The sequence below is a fragment of the Neofelis nebulosa genome, chromosome 10, assembly GCF_028018385.1.
Source record: "Neofelis nebulosa isolate mNeoNeb1 chromosome 10, mNeoNeb1.pri, whole genome shotgun sequence".
NCBI lineage: Eukaryota > Metazoa > Chordata > Mammalia > Carnivora > Felidae > Neofelis > Neofelis nebulosa.
Genome location: NC_080791.1, coordinates 6,945,359 through 6,963,063, shown reverse-complemented (window position 1 = coordinate 6,963,063; position 17,705 = coordinate 6,945,359). Strand labels below are relative to the sequence as shown.

The following is a 17,705-nucleotide window of genomic DNA, read 5'->3' as shown; positions in this document are numbered from 1 at the left end:
CATATCTTTCAAAATAATTTGTCTTAAAAAAAACCTGGATGTTTTTCTGCCCTTTTCTTGATTATGTTTTATACATATTGTAATGTTAATATATCCGTGGGTACGTTAGGTTCTGTACAGTCAATCTTGACATGGTCAAGGATTGTCTTAGGGATGGAGAGTATCACACACCTAGTAGATGCTTTAATTAATTGGACCTTGACTTATGTCTGTGAAGGAATGCGAAGTAAGGGAAAGAAAGATTTGGGGAAGCCAAGGACAAAAAAAGGGTCAGGTTAAGCCTAGTCAGAAAACATTTTTATTCCTGTTGGCACACATGAGTCTTAAGACTGAACCAGCTGGCTTCGAGCCCTGCTGAAGCAATTTGGGTCTGTTTTTCTGCAGTTAGTTCTGCATAGGCCCCATATTTGAGAGCTGTAGGCTCACCTCTCTTTCCTCAGGAACGTTTCCTTATTGGCATTGTCAATGGCCCTGTTTAAAGGCCATACTTAAAGTCTCAGCTTGGCATACCACAGGAGCCAGCTTCCTCATTCCACGTGCATTAGGCTTTCTAGATGAAAGAGGAAATTGGGGGCTGCCGTGACCAAACTCCCCACTTCCCAAGGAAAGGTTGTGGTGTTTTATATTTCTATCAAGGTTGCTTTGGTTTCAACTTTAAAACAGTGCATTTCACAGCAGTGGAAGGGGGAAGGGGGCTGGGGGCAGACGGAAGAGTAACGCGTCAACCACAGCTCTGTTCTCCAGATTTGTTAAGATGTGTTGTCCAGGTTTTGGGAGGGGCCGTGCTCCCTCTGAAGGCACTCAGGAAGGATGTGTTACCGGCCGCCTCCTAGTTTGTGGTAGTTCCTTGGCCCATGGCAGTGTAACACCAGTCTTCACAGGGCGTGTATGCGTCTGTCTCTGTCCACATTTTCCCCTTTTGATAAGGACATCCGGTCCTATTGGATTAGAGCACACCTTAATGAGTTCATTTTAATTTGAATAGCTCTGTAAAGTCCCTATCTCCAAATAAGGTCATAGTCTGAGGAACTGGGGGTTAGGACTCTCCTATGTCTTTCTTAGAGGACACAATTTAACCTGTAACAGTAAGGCTGGTTCAGTACTTTAAAATAGATTACTGTAAACCACCGTATTATCACATTAATTGATGCAGAAAAGCATTTGACAGAATTGAACACGCATTCATGATAAAAACTCTTGGCAAGAAAGACATAGAACCTGATGAAAGGCATCTGCAAGAAAATTTATAGCCAACATCATATCTAATGGTAAAAGACTAAATGCTTTTTCCCAAAGATCAGAAACAAAGCAAGGATGTACAATCTTTGTACAAGGATGTACAAGCGTCTGACTGTGGCTTAGGTCATGATCTCAACAGCTCGTGAGTTTGAGCCAGCCCCGCATCAGGCTCTATGCTGACAGCTCAGAGCCTGGAGCCTGCTTCAGATTCTGTCTCACTCTCTCTCTGCCTCTCCCCAGCTCACATTCTGTCTCTCTCTCTCTCAAAAATAAATAAAAACATTTTAAAAAATGTTAAAAAAGAAAAAAGAAAATCCCCCAAAAACATCTGCCAAAAAAAAAAAAAAAGTCCTGGAATTAAGAAGTAAATGTAGCAAAGTGATAGGATATAAGATCAATAAACAAAATCTATTGAGTTTCCATATAGTAGGAATGAACCATTAGAAAAGCAAGGGAATTGAATAGAGAAAACAATTTTGAAAATGAAGAATAAAATTGAAAGAATCACAGTACTTAGATTTTAAGGCTTTACTGTAAAGCTACTATAATCAACATAGCATAGTATTTGTGAAGGGAAAGACCTTTAGATTAATAGAACAGTATAGAGTACAGAAGTAGACTCCAAAATACAACCAATGGATATATATACATATATATATATGTGTATATATATATATATACACACACATACACACACACACACACACACACATATATATATATATATATATATATATATATTTTTTTTTTTTTTTTTTTTTTTTTACCAAGGTGCAAAGGCAATTCAATGAAGGATAGTCTTTTCAACAGATGGTGTTGGGATAAGTGGGCACAAGGCTGGAAATGTTTTCTTCACCCCAAATGAAACCCATTAGTTCTTCTTAATTTCAGCCCCTCCTCCTACCCCCCCACCCCCCCCACTCCCCCCACCCCCACCCCCCCCACCCCCAGTTACTGGTAATCACCCATCTGCTTTCTGTCTCTATGTATTTACCTATTTGGGATGTTTCATATAAATGGAACCATCCAATATGTAACTTTTTGCATCTGCTTTAGTTAGCTTAATATTTTCAAGGTTGACTCACCTTGTAGGATTTATCTACACTTTGTGCTTTTTTATAACCGAATGATATTTCATTTGTACATACCACAATTTGTTTATCCATTCTTCTGTTGATTAACATTTGGGTTGTTTCCGCTTTTTGGCTATTGTGAATAGTGTTGCTATGAGCTCACCTACAAGGATGTGAGTCCCTGTTTGCAATTCTTTTGAGTATAGACCCAGGAGTGGAATTACTGTGATATTTCGTAACTCTGTATTTAACTTTTTAGGAACCATTGAACTGTTTTCTCCCACATTGACTTTATACAGTTGTGATCATATTGTGTATGTTTTTGTTTATTTATGTAACATCTAACATAAAAATCACCCCTTCAAATTAAAGATTCATAGTCAACATTATTTTTTGTGGCTGCATACTGTTTTATATATATTTTATAATTTAATCTTTTAATATTTTAGCCACTTTGATTTTTTATTATTTTTAAAATAAAAACTTTTTAACATTTATTTATTTTTGAGAGACAGAGAATGGGGGAGGGGTAGAGAGAGAACGAGACACAGAATCCAAAGCAGGCTCCAGGCTCTGAGCTGTCAGCACAGAGCCCGATGTGGGGGTCGAACTCAAGAACTGTGAGATCATGACCTGAGCTGAAGTCGGACGCTTAACCGACTGAGCCACACGCCCCGATTTTTTCTTATTTTTTGCTTCGTGTTGCTTTATTAGATAACACTGTGACAAACCTTTGTGATAACATTGTTAATTCCATTTAAATTGTTTCTGTAGAGCAAATTCCACAAAGTAGAATCATTAGTTTATAGCACATTTTCTAAATTCTTGTGACCTGTTACCAAATTACTTTCCTAAAAATGTTCTACCAAATTTCACCTTTACCGGCAGTATGGGAAGCCTACTATTTTACCTTACCCTCCCAGACCTGGATGGTATTATTATTATTATTTAAAAAAATTTTTTTTTCAACGTTTTTTATTTATTTTTGGGACAGAGAGAGACAGAGCATGAACGGGGGAGGGGCAGAGAGAGAGGGAGACACAGAATCGGAAACAGGCTCCAGGCTCCGAGCCATCAGCCCAGAGCCTGACGCGGGGCTCGAACTCACGGACCGCGAGATCGTGACCTGGCCGAAGTCGGATGCTTAACCGACTGCGCCACCCAGGCGCCCCGATGGTATTATTATTTTTAAGAATCCTTGCTAATTTTGTAGGAAAAAAAAAAAGAAAGAAAATTTTAATTTAATTTCTAGCACTGGTTATAATGAACTTGAACTTTTTTCATATGTGTACACTTCATGGTTTGTGAGTTGTCTATTCATATCTTTGCCTATTTTTATTTCGGGATTTGTGTTCAAAATGCTCTTTGTCATACGTAACGGATCTAACCATGGCTTTAACAAATTTGGGACAAATTTTTCTGACATAACAGGATATCTAGAAGTAGGCACCCACTGGCTGGGTTAGTGGTGTAGGATGTCAGGATGGTGTCTTGCGACACAAGATGGCTGCAACTGCTCTGAACATCACATTTCTGTCCCAGGCATGAAGAAGGGAAGATGGTGGAGCCAATTATACCTGCCATTTATCATGGAAGTAAAAGCTTTCCCGTATGCCGTCCCAGTAGATTCCTCCTGATGTCTCATTGACCAGAACCGTATCGTAAGGCCACCCTTGCTACAAGGGAATTGAGAAACCAGGAAGTGGGATTCAGATGTTTGGCTTAGACCAATCATGATCCCTCCCCTGAAACTGAATGCTTTGCTGCCCACACCAAAACCAGAAAGGAGAGTAACTGGAGAGATTAGATTCTGTCTGACATAGTATCTCATTGTGTGTATATATTTTTTTTTTGATTTATATATTTCTGTATACTTAAGGAAATTGACTTTTGTCCTATTTATTACAAATACATTTCCTAGTTTTCAGTTTGCACTTCTATTTATCTGAATCATAAGGAATTTTTTTCCCATCTTTATAGAACAAAATGTACCAGGTTTTAAAAAATGTTCTTTTTAAGATTAGAAAGTTCTACCATCTAGAGATTAGGTCAACATTCATTTACCTCTACCTTTTAAAAATCTTTTTAAAAAACTAACTTTTTTGATGTGCCTTGGTGGCTCAGTCAGTTAACATCCGACTTCGACTCAGGTCATGATCTCACGGGTTCGTGAGTTTGAGCCCCATGATGGCTCTGTGCTGACAGTTTGGAGCCTGCAGCCCACTTCAGATTCTATGTCTCCCTTTCTCTCTGCCCTCCCCCTCTCAAAAATAAATAAACATTAAAAAAAATTTTAAAGCTCACTTTTTAATGATCTGATATATATTTTATCTTTAGAGTAGGATAATTCTGCAAATTGATTTTTTTTCCCAAATGGCTAGCAAATTTATTTCCATCTACTTCTAAGGCCTGCGGTTGTTCCTTTTAGAGAAAGAACTGGGGAAAACATAATAACAGCAACAAAGTGTTGATAAGGCAAATCCTATACCATCAGCTATCGTGAAACTAAGAAGGAAATTGTAGGGAAGAGGCTCTTGTACAGAGAAGTGTGATTTGTACTCTATTAATACACATAGATAATGGGTCATGTTTCAGTTTTCTTCCTCTTCCCATTTTCTATGCCAGGTAGCAAACCCAACTGAGGGTAGACCATTCATCCTGAGATCTGCTTCAAGTGACCTGGTTGTCTTTTTGGTTCTTTTGACAGCCAAACCAGTACCCTGGTAAGATGATGTAAGTTTTTAATATGTAACAGAATTAATCTGCTTTAGAAATTAATCACAAGGAGGGGTACCTGGGCAGCTCATTTGGTTAAGCGTCCAACTCTTGACATCGGCTCAGGTCATGATCTTATAGCGTGGTTTGTGAGATTGAGTCCCACGTCAGGGGCTTTGCACTGACAGCCGGGAACCTGCTTGGGATCCTTAGTCTCCCTCTCTCTCCGCCCCTCCCCTGCTCTTGGGCTCACGCTCTCTCTCTCTCTCTCTCTCTCTCAAAACAAATAAACGTTAAAAAAATTAATCACAAGGATAAGTGATTAACAAGATTACTAGACAAACAAGCAAACAAAATTAAAACCTCACATGTTGTGAATTTAATGTTTACCTCTCACAAGGGAGCTGGCACACAGCTCTTGAGGATATCATCATCGGCACATCAATCACGGTTCCACCAGGAAAACAGAAAGTAGTCCTCATGTAAAATAGAATGTAGTGCAGCGAATTGGTTACAGGGTGGTAAAAAGAGATACCAATCAGGGAACATTGAGGCAAAACTGAGACTGGCAGCTACAGGAAGCCTGGAGGGAGCAGTGTGCTGGTAACTAGCTCCCCCTGGAGAAAAAAAAAAAAAAAAAAAAAAAAAAAAGCCTTGATTTGTAGCATTGGCCAATTTCCAGCTAGCATTAGTTTAACAACCAGCTTGCAAAATTCCTGAGTATTTAACAATCTGCCCTTGTGAGCCAGTACAAGCCAGCTCTGGCACACCCCTGGTTGGGGAGGAAAAGGGAGCAGGTGGTGTTATCCAAGCCTAGGCTATGATCCCCACCCCCGCCCCGAGAGAAACTGCAGCCAACCGTGCAGGCCTGTCTGGGGATTTGGAGGCATGGGGAAGGCAATCACTGCCAGAAGTTTTGCATGAAGCGGAGGAGGAGAAAACCCTGACTTCTTCCTTCTTCTCGCCCTCCAGTCTCCTGCCAGTGTCTGGCTGGAAGCAGCTGACAGGTGGTGACAGCCTAGAGATTCAGCTTGCAGAGCTCATCGGCCAGCAGCACTGAGCAGAGCAGGGGAAGGACAGTTCCTTGTTGTCTTTTCTCTCCTGTTCCTGTTGTCCTCTTCCTTCGTCCTGTAGAGTCTGCACTTTCTCACTGCCCAGGCTTAAATTGCTGAAGCTTTGCTTCCTGCCAGATAATTCTTACGCGTTTTCCTTCCTGTTATCCTGTACAACTGTCCATGGTCATTCTGTGTTGTTTCACCATTCCCCTCACTTCGGCACATTTTGGGAGTTGCCGCCTTCTGCTCTGGCTTCTCCGGGCTGCTGCTTCCTGTGTCCTGCCCAGTTTCCATCTTGCTCCTGTGAGTCAGGGTCTTTGGGTAGAAAGGAGGAGTCTCACTAAGGGCACCTAACGTAGAGAGGGCTTTGCAGAAAGGTTACACGTGGACTGAAACTGGAGTTTGAAGGACGTGGGGAACCAACACGGCTCCAGGGACCAGCCACACACTCTGCTTGCACGTCACAGCCCACACTGCCCTCTTAGGATGCCCTTGATTGTTTGGCTGCTGCTTTTCACATTCTCTCATGGGCATGACCATCATGCCAGGTCACATGACACCTGTCTGGCCAGGCCGTAGATGGTCTGCCTTAGGGTCAGTCTGCAGCACCCTCTGGGGGCAAGTGTAGTAACTGCAGTTCCTGAGCAGGGGCCATAGACCATCTAGTTCAGCTAAAAGTGATACAGTGTTGGTGTGGCAGGTGCTAAGAAGGGGCTTGCATTTGCTTTCTGTGTGCCCACCTGTGCACTAAGATACTTGTTGTCTTCTTGGTCTCTATGATGACAGGTCCTGGCCCACAGGCTCTGCTAAGACATGGGTTCTCAAACCTGGCTGAAATGACAACCACCTGAGAAGCTCTCAAAATTAACCAATGCCAGACCCCCACCCTGACATTCTGGCTTAATCGGTCTGTGATCAGGCTGGGCATGGGTATCTTTTTAAAGCTCCCTAGATGACTCCCTTGTGCAGGAAGCAATCCCAGCCTGGCTGCCTGGGCATCGGGCACTGACTCCTCCTGGCACATCTTTCCTACACTCCTTTGCACAACTTCAGGGAGTGTTGATTTTCTGGAAACCCTGTGGTTTGGGAGGGGAGAGCCAGGAGTCCTAGCAAAGGACAATGGAGAGGGCTGTGCCTGCGTCAGATGTAAGGAACCTTGTTTCTAGTGCTTTCCCACTTTAAAATTACTTGGTAGGGGGGCGCCTGGGTGGCTCAGTCCATTGAGCGTCCGACTTCAGCTCAGGTCATAATCTCATGGTTCGTGGGTTCGAGCCCTGCATCGGACTCTGTGCTGACAGCTCAGAGCCTGGAGCCAGCTTCGGAATCTGTGTCTCCCTCTCTTTCTGCCCCTCCCCTGCTCATGCTGTGTCTCTCTGTCTCTCAAAAATTAATAAACATTAAAAAAAATTTTTTTTAATCAAAAAATAAAATAAAATAAAACTGCTTGGTAGGATCAAAAGGGAACCTTCTGTCCCTGGAGCTGTTTAGTCTGGCAACGGGAAGAAGTGCTTTTTGCTTTTTGTTGCTTTGTTTTGTTTCACTGCCCACTAAGTGTGGGTTATGCACAAACACAAACGCTGTCATATCCACAAGCAGCTTAGATCCTGTTCTTGGGAACTTGCTGTCTTGCTGTAGCCACAGGTCCTGCACACTGACTGTTGAGTGGTCATGTTCAAGGTCAGGAAGTAGGAGGGAACAGATAAAGAAGGCCACGGGGAAGCCCAAGGAGTTTCTGAAAGGGAAAAGCAGCCTGGGGTCAGTACAGATTGGCCGGAGGCAAGAGGAAGGAATTATGTACCTCTCTGTGCTGATGCTGTGATTATTCAGGAATACTTGACTGGTGACATCTTAACTATATGCACTAGTATAAAGCCTACTGGGTGCACTTGAGCCCCCTAAACAAGGTAGAAAGAATGAATACGATTATCCTTATTTTCCCCGGAAATTATTAGCCTGATTTCTCTCTTTTCTCAAAGAGTCTCAGGACATAGTCAGGTCCATTGGTGGATGTGGGACGTGAACACACGACTCTGACGGTGCCCAAGGCACTTGTGCCGCATGTTCTGTGGCCCTGTGGGTGAAGTGATCCAGGCAAGGGATGGTGGAGGCAGGTGGACAAGTGTCGGTTCGAAGGGAAATTAATACCTCAGTTTTAAGGGCGTTAGATGGCAGTTGAGAGGACATGTGATCAGAGTTCGTCGCAGTGGCAGTGTGGGGTCAGGTCGAGGGCCCCTGTGATCTCCATCAGTCCCACCCCGGAAGCCACACCAGTGAGCTCACCATCCACGTGAGCCCCGAGGCTGCCCGCGAATCGAGGCTCTCCCCCTCCCCCCCACCTCCGTTAAGTGGGAATCCTTAATGGTTGTCCAATGTAGCTGACACGCAGGCAGGAGTGACAGCAGGGCCCTGGAGCTCCGCAGACAAAATCGTCACAGGCTCCCCCATGGCCAAGGACCATCTGTGGGTCTATATGAAACCCCCTAAAAACAGCCAGCATGTTCATTTAAATTGTGGCAGAGCTCAGCTGGGGACCCAGGTTTTTCCCTTTTTATTTTTAGGCTTTGAAACTGCAGAACCTTTTTTTAAATGTTGATTTGTTTTGAGAGAGAAAGAGTGAGCGGGAGAGGGGCAGAGAGAGAGTCCCAAGCAGGCTCTGCGCTGTCAGCGTGGGGCCTCACGCAGGGCTCAGTCCCATGAAACTGTGAGATCGTGACCTGAGCAGACACCAAGCATCAGACGTTGAACCGACCCAGCCCCCCAGGCACCCCTAAACTGCAGAACTTTTAACAGCCTATTTTTTAAAAAATTGCTGTTGTGTGTTTTATGTGTGGTTTTCTTCTTTGCTTCCAGATCACAGCAAGCTATATAAAAACAGCTTTTTGAGGGGGTGCCTGGGTGACTCGCTCAGTTGAGCGTCCGACTTCGGCTCAGGTCATGATCTCACAGTTCAAGAGTTCAATCCCCACGTCGGGCTCTGTGCTGACAGCTCAGAGCCTGCTTGGGGTCCCCTGTCCCCTTCTCTCTGTGCTCCTCCCCTGCTCATGCTCGCTCACTGTCAAAAAATAAACTTTTTTTTTTTAAAAAATGGCTTTTTGGACTGTGTATAATTGAGGGTGGTCTAAGCTGCCGGCCGAATTCCTGTGCGTTTGTGCATGTCGTGGCTCCCCGTCAGGATGCACAGAAGCCACACAGCACAGAAGTGTGTGCTCTGCTTTCTGAAAGCCGCCCCTCAGTCGTGGGTACTGGTGCTTCACCCCCCAGAGTAGGCAAAGCACCACAGCTCCGCTGGGCTCGTTCCTCGTGGGGGAGCGTGTCAGGGAGGGCCTGGCCACGCTCCTGCTCTCTCTGCTCCGCTTCCTGGGGATTCCCCCTCCCTCCTTAAGGACATCACTCTCTCCCCTATTCTCAGCACCCACCCACCCCCCATCCCGTCCAAACACATTCTCATTTGTAGGTGATACTAACCTCGGCTCCACGCAAGGCAGCTGGAAGGGCCAATAAATTAGGTCATGTCTGTCCACAGCAGTTTAATTGCTTGGCCACTGCCGTCCAGGCAAAAGTCTTTAAAAGGTTTATGAGTAACATATTCCCTGCAGGGTAGCTGTCTCCACCTTCAAAGCACACCGTACCCCACCCTCGCCTCACTCTGCCTGGCGTTCTGTACCCGGGTTCCGCGGAGCTCTGAGTCCAGCCTCCCGCCCAGCTGCTTTTCATTTGCCCCATGTGTCAATGTTCCACACCCTGCTCTGGGCCTTACGGGTGCTTCAGGAGCGCTTACGGCCCCAAAAAGATACATACGTTTTTATTGTAACTTTTTTTATTAGAAACAATTCCCATGGGTCTAAGGACCCACTAACAAGTGTTGTAAATGGCACAATTTCCCAGCCGTGCTTCCGAACAATGATAGTCTCATCGTGAAAGTTGATAAAAAGGCTTTTCTGTTCTCAGCTCATCTGACCTTCCTCTGTGAGGTGCTCCAGGCCACTCACGGGTGGCAAAAATGGAAGCGTCTTCACCTTTAGGGGCCTGGGTCTCTTGGGGAGGTAGGGGCCCCACCTCCTTTGGCTTGGACCGGCCTACCCTCCCGGGATGCAGCAGTCGTCAGGACATTTTAATTGCAGGTCGGTCAGTCGTCAGCATCAGGTGTTGGGAGTTGCACTGCAATTTCACGTCTTTCTCTTGGCATTTCCAGGTGTGACGAGCTCCTGTTGGCAGCGTGAAGGCCTTTGTCTGTGGAGCCTGTCGCTGCCCCAGGACCCTCCTCGTGGTGCCTCGCAGCACTGGGGGTCAGAGGCTGGGTACCCCTGTGTTCCTCTTGGGGTGAGAGCCCCATAAGATAGATTTTTTCCCCCATATCGTGGATTCAGCAGCACTTCTGTGGAGCAGCTCTCATTATTTAGCAGATGTCCTTGAGATTCTGCTGTGACCCTAGTACCAGAGATACAAAACCAGGGAGGGAGAACGTTTTAAAACAGCGTCTCTAAGGGCGCCTGGGTGGCTCAGTCGGTTAAGCGTCCAACTCTTGATTTTGGTTCAGGTCGTGATCTCACGGTTTATGGGTTCAAGCCCTGCATGGGGCTCTGTGCTGACAGCACACATCCTGCTTGGGATTCTCTCTCTCTCTGCCCCTCTCCCCCTCTCAAAAATAAACAAACATTAAAAAAAAAAAAACAAAACAACCCAGCTCATCTCCTGTAACGTGGCAGACAATAAGCTAGCTGTGCACAGGGACACAGAGGTCATTTAACCCCACGTGAGGTCTCAGGGAAGACGTGGAGGAGGAGACGATGCCCGACTTGAGTCTGGAAGGGGGTGTGGGGTGAACAGAAGTGGGAAGCAGATTCTGAATGGGGTAAACGGTGGTAGGGAAGACATGGGGTGTGGAGGACTGCGGGGACCTATGGGCATCGCCAGGAGTGAGGATCACTAGAATACAAAGTGCAAGCCAGTCCCCGGCCAGAGGGCTCGCTACAAACTGAAGGCCTGTGGAGCCACTGGGATGCCTGTCGCAGTAGAGTGACCGTCAGTGGTAGATGGCTCTGGGTGCGGCGGACGCCAGGATGACACGAGGTATGTGTAGGGGACTTGACTGGTGATGCAGAGAAGGGGAAAGGCTCGAGAGATATTTGGAAAATTAAACGAGCAGGCCTTGGGGCTGATCGGCTGGAGAAGGGAGAGAGGACCGTTCGTGTGAACTCAGGTTTCTCACTTTGAGGAGCTTTTGACATTTGGCCTGCTGTTTACACTGAAACTGGGAGATTCCAGTAAATTCTACGCTCTGTGAGTCCAGAGAGTGCGAAAGGACCTCAATTCCTCCACCACCTTTTAAACATCGAGCTACTTCATCTCAGGATGTACTTTACCTCTTGGCAACGAAGGTCACATTTTAGGCCTGGATCGCCATCCAGGGAGGGGTGGGCGGAATTCAAAGCAGAGTCCTGGCAAGGGAGACTGGAACTCGCTCCCCGGGTCCAGATGGCCTGGTCAAGGACTCTCGGGCAGAGGCTGCCAGCAGCCGCCTGACGGCCGAGGAGGGACTGACCCACAGGAACCACCACACGGCGGGCCGAGGTGAACAGCCTGCCAGACAGCAGGCGCCCAGGCAGCCACGGGAACCTGCAGGTGCTTTCATTTCCTCCCCGTCACCTTGGGACTCCTGTCGGGAGCTGTTGCTCGCTCCCGTGCTCAGCAAAACTAATTGAGGCTGACTGATTAAGGCCCTCTTCCCCTCCAAAAAGAAAAAGCCAAAGAACACAAAAAACACAAAACACCAGACATCTCAAGCGCTGTTTCCCTTCGTGAAGAAGCGGCAGGCTGACCTGATAACAGTGCCCTTCTCTGTACGGGTCAGCACGAGGGGGGAGTCTCCTCTCTCCGGTGCACCCCCGTGCTCCAGGCTCGGGCACCGGCGATCTCGGTCTTGAAGCTTGTCCCGAGTCACTAAAGAGAGAGAGAAAGGCAGCATTCTACCCCGTGCCACCTAACACCGACCAGGTAAGCTGCTGTGTGCCGGGACGGAGCCCCTGGCAGCTCGTCTGGCCCGGGTAGTCCAGAACCCGCATGAATATATCGGACGTATGTCTCTGGGTTCAAAGCAGCCACGCTGAACGCAGTGCCATCAGTGGGCATGACGAGCAAGGGAAAAGATGCCCCTTGCCACGTTTACCGTGACGGGAGTTTATCTAAATAAATGGCAGCTTCTTTGGGGATCCAGATTAGTGATATTTTCATTTCAGTCAAATAAGACCTACTTGACAAGTATTTTGAGGACCTGCTGCGGTAAACGCAGAGTGTAGAACCCAAGAAATGTATAATCTCTTTGGGCGGACAGGGCATGAAAATTGAAACCGTATACTGCACATGACCAAGTAACTAATGGGTGGCAGGGGTTTTGGAGAGAGAGAGAGACGGAGGGGTTGGTGGTGAGAGGCGGATGAGCGGGCTGCGGATGAGGGGAGAAAGACTCCCAATTCCGGCTTCTTAACGCTCCCTTTGTGCCAAATCTGCATCACACACTTACAGAACTTTAATCGGCAGTTAGACGTGCAAATCTTCAATTCAGAAAGGCCATTCTGGTGTCAGTGTTGGGAACTAAAATCCTAAAGAATGAGGCTGGTGTTTGTGTATTGTGGGTAATGGCAGACTGACTGTGGTGTTTCCTCACCCCTGCCTTCATCCCCGCACCCCCCCCCCCCACCCCAGGATCTCTTCACCCTCAGTAACTTCTGCTACGTGTTCGCTTTTTTTTTTAAGCAGAAATTGCTAAAAATAATTTTTTAAAGTTGCACAAGGAGAATGAGATTTAGGCTACCTGTTTACACTTTATCACTGAACTTATTAATCTGTAAATGATAACTGGAGAGGCACAGAATCACTTCTGATGAAACAGGAGTTAACTGCGTGTCGAAAGGTGATGTGTCATTCTCCTTATCTCCGGCATTTAGGTGAATCTGCTGAATCGAGGAGCAGTCACCCAGTGTATTGGTGTTTGTGTGAGTGACAGACATGAGGCCAGAAAAAGAAAAATATTTTTAAGTTTATTTATTTATTTTGAGAGAGAGGGAAAGGGAAGGAGAGAGAATTCCAAGCTGGCTCCACACTCAGCACGTGGAAACAGGATGGGCTCAATCTCATGACCGTGAGACCACGAGACCATGACCTGAGCCAAAATCAAGAGTCAGACGCTTAACCCTCTGGGCCACCCAGGCGCCCCTCGCGAAACGAAATCTTTAACTTCCCCTCCAAGATCTGTTCTTTATAAGAGAGTGTAGGAAGCCTCCAGAAGACCTGTATGATCTTAGTACTGAACCTTCTCCCATATGTGTCTAACAAGGAATTGAGAGAATTTCAGAGTCTCTGGGACCCTTATTTATAGCCCAGTGACACAGGATAGTAACAAAAATATTAGTAGATAATGACTGACTTCCATGAGGAAGCTTGGACGATTTCTCTTGATGCAAGGCCAGCAAATAAAAGCTTACTAGGAACACAGAAATAAGACAAAAACAAACCAAAGCCACTTCCTTTGCTCAAATTTCTCTCTACCAGTGACGATCTTCAACTATATCCCCTTCCTACACACACACAATCTATTTTCCAAATCCTTCAATCATTCACTGAAGAACAAGCATCACTAGTGAGGAACAGTGGCAAATTGAGACTCTGCCCTAGTAGGGCTTACACTCCAGGAAGTATATTCCCACCTGTCCTTTACGACCCCTCTCCGCCAATGCTTTCCCCGCACTAATCATATCCTTCTTGATTATTGCAAGGCAAGAGTCTTGGTTTCCTATTACATGATTGTGATATAATAAGAAATATATATATTTGATCTTTGTCTCTGGTTCCTGGAATCGAGCTTCTAAAACCCTTGTAATTTCATGAGTGGCAGGGATGAGAGGAGTCTTTTGTTATTCATAATAAGATCCTTTCACCCTAACCTGGGTCTGTAACTCCTGGAAGTTGGGGTCAGAGGAACCAGGATTGGAACTTTTAGCCCCAACCCGTGACCTCCAGGGAGAGGTGGACAGGGTAGGGGCTGGAGACTGACTTAATCAATAATGGCTGATGGTTAGATCACCCGTGCCTACATAATGAAGCCTCTATAAAACCCTAAACAACAAAGTTCGGAGAGCTTGTGGGTTGGCCAATGAGAATGCATGCACATGCCAGGAGGTGGCACACCCCTAAACTTCATGGGGACATGGGGACAGAGCTCCCCTGCTCAGGACACGTCTGGACCCTGTCCTATGTATTTCTTAATCTGGCTGTTCATTTGTATCCTTTACAAATACCCTTTGTAATAAGTCGGCAATAAGAAGTAAACTTTACCTGAGTTCTGTGAGCTTTTCCAGCAAATTCTCAAATCCAAAAAGAGCGGCCTCGGGCGCTCAGTCAGAAGTACTAGGAGCCTGGGTTTGAGATGAGTGTCTGGAGTGGGGTCAGATCTTGTGGGATTGAGCCCTTAACCTACGGGGTCTGCACGAACTCTGGGCACTTAGTGTCAGAAGCGTTGTGAGTAGAGAAACTATTTTTCTTTTAAGAATCTATCATGTCCCGTGTTGTGACACAGCTATTTTGTACATGTCCTTGCCTGCTGTTAGAGCTGCCATCTCCTAGTGTGTTCACGGCGTCCTTGCAAACTCACATGCTCATTATAGTTGAATTAGATTCATTTTATTTTCTTTTTTTTAATTTTTTTTAACGTTTTATTTATTTTTGAGACAGGGAGAGACAGAGCATGAACAGGGAGGGTCAGAGAGAGGGAGACACAGAATCTGAAACAGGCTCCAGGCTCTGAGCCATCAGCACAGAGCCCGACGCGGGGCTCGAACTCACGGACCGCAAGATCACGACCTGAGCTGAAGTTGGCCGCTTAACCAACTGAGCCACCCAGGCGTCCCAGATTCATTTTATTTTCAATCCTTTAGCTCATTGCCAGCACTGAATTGAATGATGGGACAAAGAACACGTCAAGAAGGGCATTGCGAGCAGAGGAGACTAACTTGGGAAAAAGCCCGGAGAATATGGCCATAGGGTTTGGAATGGTTGCCCCTGGGGTTTAAATGGGAGGACAGTGGAAAACAAGTCCACGTGGGTAAGTCGGGTGTCTGGTCACGAGGCACTGAGTTTACAGGAGAGGAAAATGAGACGCATAAATGTTACTTGATCAGCCCAGGTAACAAAGGGATCAGAACCCCACCATCTGAGTGTCCCCGCTCTCCAGGCCCGGCACCCTCACACACGCGCAGACAGGGATTCTGTGCAGCCAAGCCAGTCTGGGGCAGTTGGATGGGAAAAGGTGAAGATAGTGCTAGAGAGTGGCTCTGACCGTCCTGTCTGTGTCCTGGGGCCACAGAACACCTCTCTTTGTATTTACCAAGCAGCCTGAACAGAAGCAAGAGGAATAATGGCAGGTAAACAACCAAGAAAACTCTTTGAAGACAACATTCAGCCCTGCTCTGTGGTCTGTTGTAGGAGCCAGTCTGAGCTCCTGCTTGATGCCATAGGGCCCGTCTGCGAGCTACTCTCTGAAGCAAATACCAGCAGTTACCAATTCTGACATCCGTTTTGTCCTTGGCCTTGAGCTTCAGAGAGCTGATATTTTCCATGACACCTGGGTTAAAATAATAAGCAAAGGTGTTGAGCAAGTAAGTCATAAAACACACATACACACACACACACACACACACACACACACACACACACACGCATATGCAGTTAACATACAAAATAATAGGGGCGCCTGGGTGGCTCAGTCGGTTAAGCGGCCGACTTCGGCTCAGGTCATGATCTCGCGGTTCGTGAGTTCAAGCCCTGTGTCAGGCTCTGTGCTGATGGCTCAGAGCCTGGAACCTGTTTCCGATTCTGTGTCTCCCTGTCTCTCTGACCCTCCCCCGTTCATGCTGTGTCTCTCTCTGCCTCAAAAAATAAATAAACGTTAAAAAAAAATTTTTTTAAAACGTACGAAATAATAACTTCTCCAGTAATCAGACCTTTTTTTAACGAATCCCTCCCTCTTTTTTCTGCTTATCAGGTATCAGTTTAGCAAAGATTATTAAGAACAATAATAATTCATGTTGGCAAAGACGTAGGGAAATTTTCCTTCATAGAGAATCTGCTGGTTGGAGAAAATTTTGATATCACATTTCTCCTGAGCAATTTTGTGATACATTTCATAAGTCACTGAAACATGTCTGTCCTTTGTCTCATCAATCCCACTTCAAACAAATTTATTATTCTAAGGAATTAATCGTAGAGGTACACAGCGCTAAGTTTAAACTATGTGCATTTCAACAATTTTGCTTGTGAAATAATAAAAACAACTCCTGTATCCAACAGTAAGGGAGTAGGTATATATATTATGGAACCGAGATAGGATGATAAGAAAATATCGATGTAGCACAGCATTCTTAATATAATGCTAAGTGAGAATTCTTAGCTGCAAGACAGTATTTGTTGCATAAAGGCATTGTTACAAAACGCATATGCATGTAAGTGTCACGTTGACCAAGCTGGACTCCTGGGACATCATCAGAGAGCGTCTCTGGTTTTGCCTGTAATTGCCACTGGGTAAAACATGACCAGTCCCATGACTTTTCTGCTCGCCGTTAGGTAATAAAAGTCCTTGGTCACTTGAAGCCACAAAACAGTGTCAGGTCAATGTGGTGATTAGACCGGTTGGTACCTGACTAATGCCGATCTCATTCCCAGCAGCAGCCATTCCCCCGGCACACTCACTGTGCGCATCAGGGAGAAGCCCAGAACGGCGACAGGGATATGATCCTCCCTTTCCCCCAAAGCCTCCACCTCCCCCTGCCCTGAAGGGAGGAGGTAGGGGGTGGGTGGGTGGGCAGAGAGGTACAGGCTTGGGTAGGGGTGTGGGGGTGACTGAGATGGCTATAGGATGGCGCCCACACTCTCTGGGGAGACAGATGTTTACATTTGCCTCTTGCGAGCTCACGTGGGGTTTTTAGGCTCTGTTCTCCTGCAGCTTTTGGTGAAAGGGTCTGGTGTCCCCTGCTCTCTGCCCAACCTCGCCGTGTCCCTAGGAGCCCAGTGGTTCGCCCACAGCCTCTTTCCACCAAGGACTTTTTACCTCTTGAGCTAGCTCTGGTGGAAATGAACTAAGAGAACCCCACACCTCCCCGGCCTCTTCGGGGGTTCATGTCTCGTCCGTGGGAAACACACACAGTGTTTCTGCCCGAGAAACCCTGGAAGTGAGGACTGATTGCCAGCTGGGCAACCTCCCTTCAGTCTCCCTTTACTCTGCGCCGGCTGGCACCAGCTTCTGGAACTTCGTCTTCTTGCCCTGGAGTCGGACACCAGGCAGCCTTTCCCCTAAACTGTCGGCAACATAGATGAAAGCCCAGCGATGCTGTTAAAGCCCCCCTCTCTGAAGAAAATCTGCTCACGGCTCCTCAGTCTCCACTCTTCTGACCCAGTGGGGGTAGGGGACTTGTAATCTTAACAAGAAGGCTTTGGACTTGTTTTTGGTAAGGACGCTTAACGTGAACTCTACCCTCTTAAGGTTATCGGCGCGTAATACAGTGTTTTTATCTTTTGGCCCCAGTGTTACTCAGCAGATCTCTAGAACGTACTCGTTTATGCAGAACTGAAATTT

General features: G+C 46.4%; 1 protein-coding gene across 4 annotated transcripts in view; it reads left to right on the top strand.

The window, feature by feature from the left end:
- EXPH5 (exophilin 5) overlaps window positions 1-17,705 on the top strand; it is an 80,781-nt gene that overhangs the window by 9,593 nt on the left and 53,483 nt on the right. Inside the window, exon 1 of one of the 4 annotated variants that reach the window (XM_058686675.1) lies at window positions 11,823-12,076. The exons of the other annotated variants lie outside the window; for them this stretch is intronic. The gene's annotated coding sequence lies outside the window, so the exon portion shown is untranslated. Of the gene's footprint in view, window positions 1-11,822; window positions 12,077-17,705 lie in introns of those variants that run through there. 4 annotated transcript variants of the gene reach the window in all.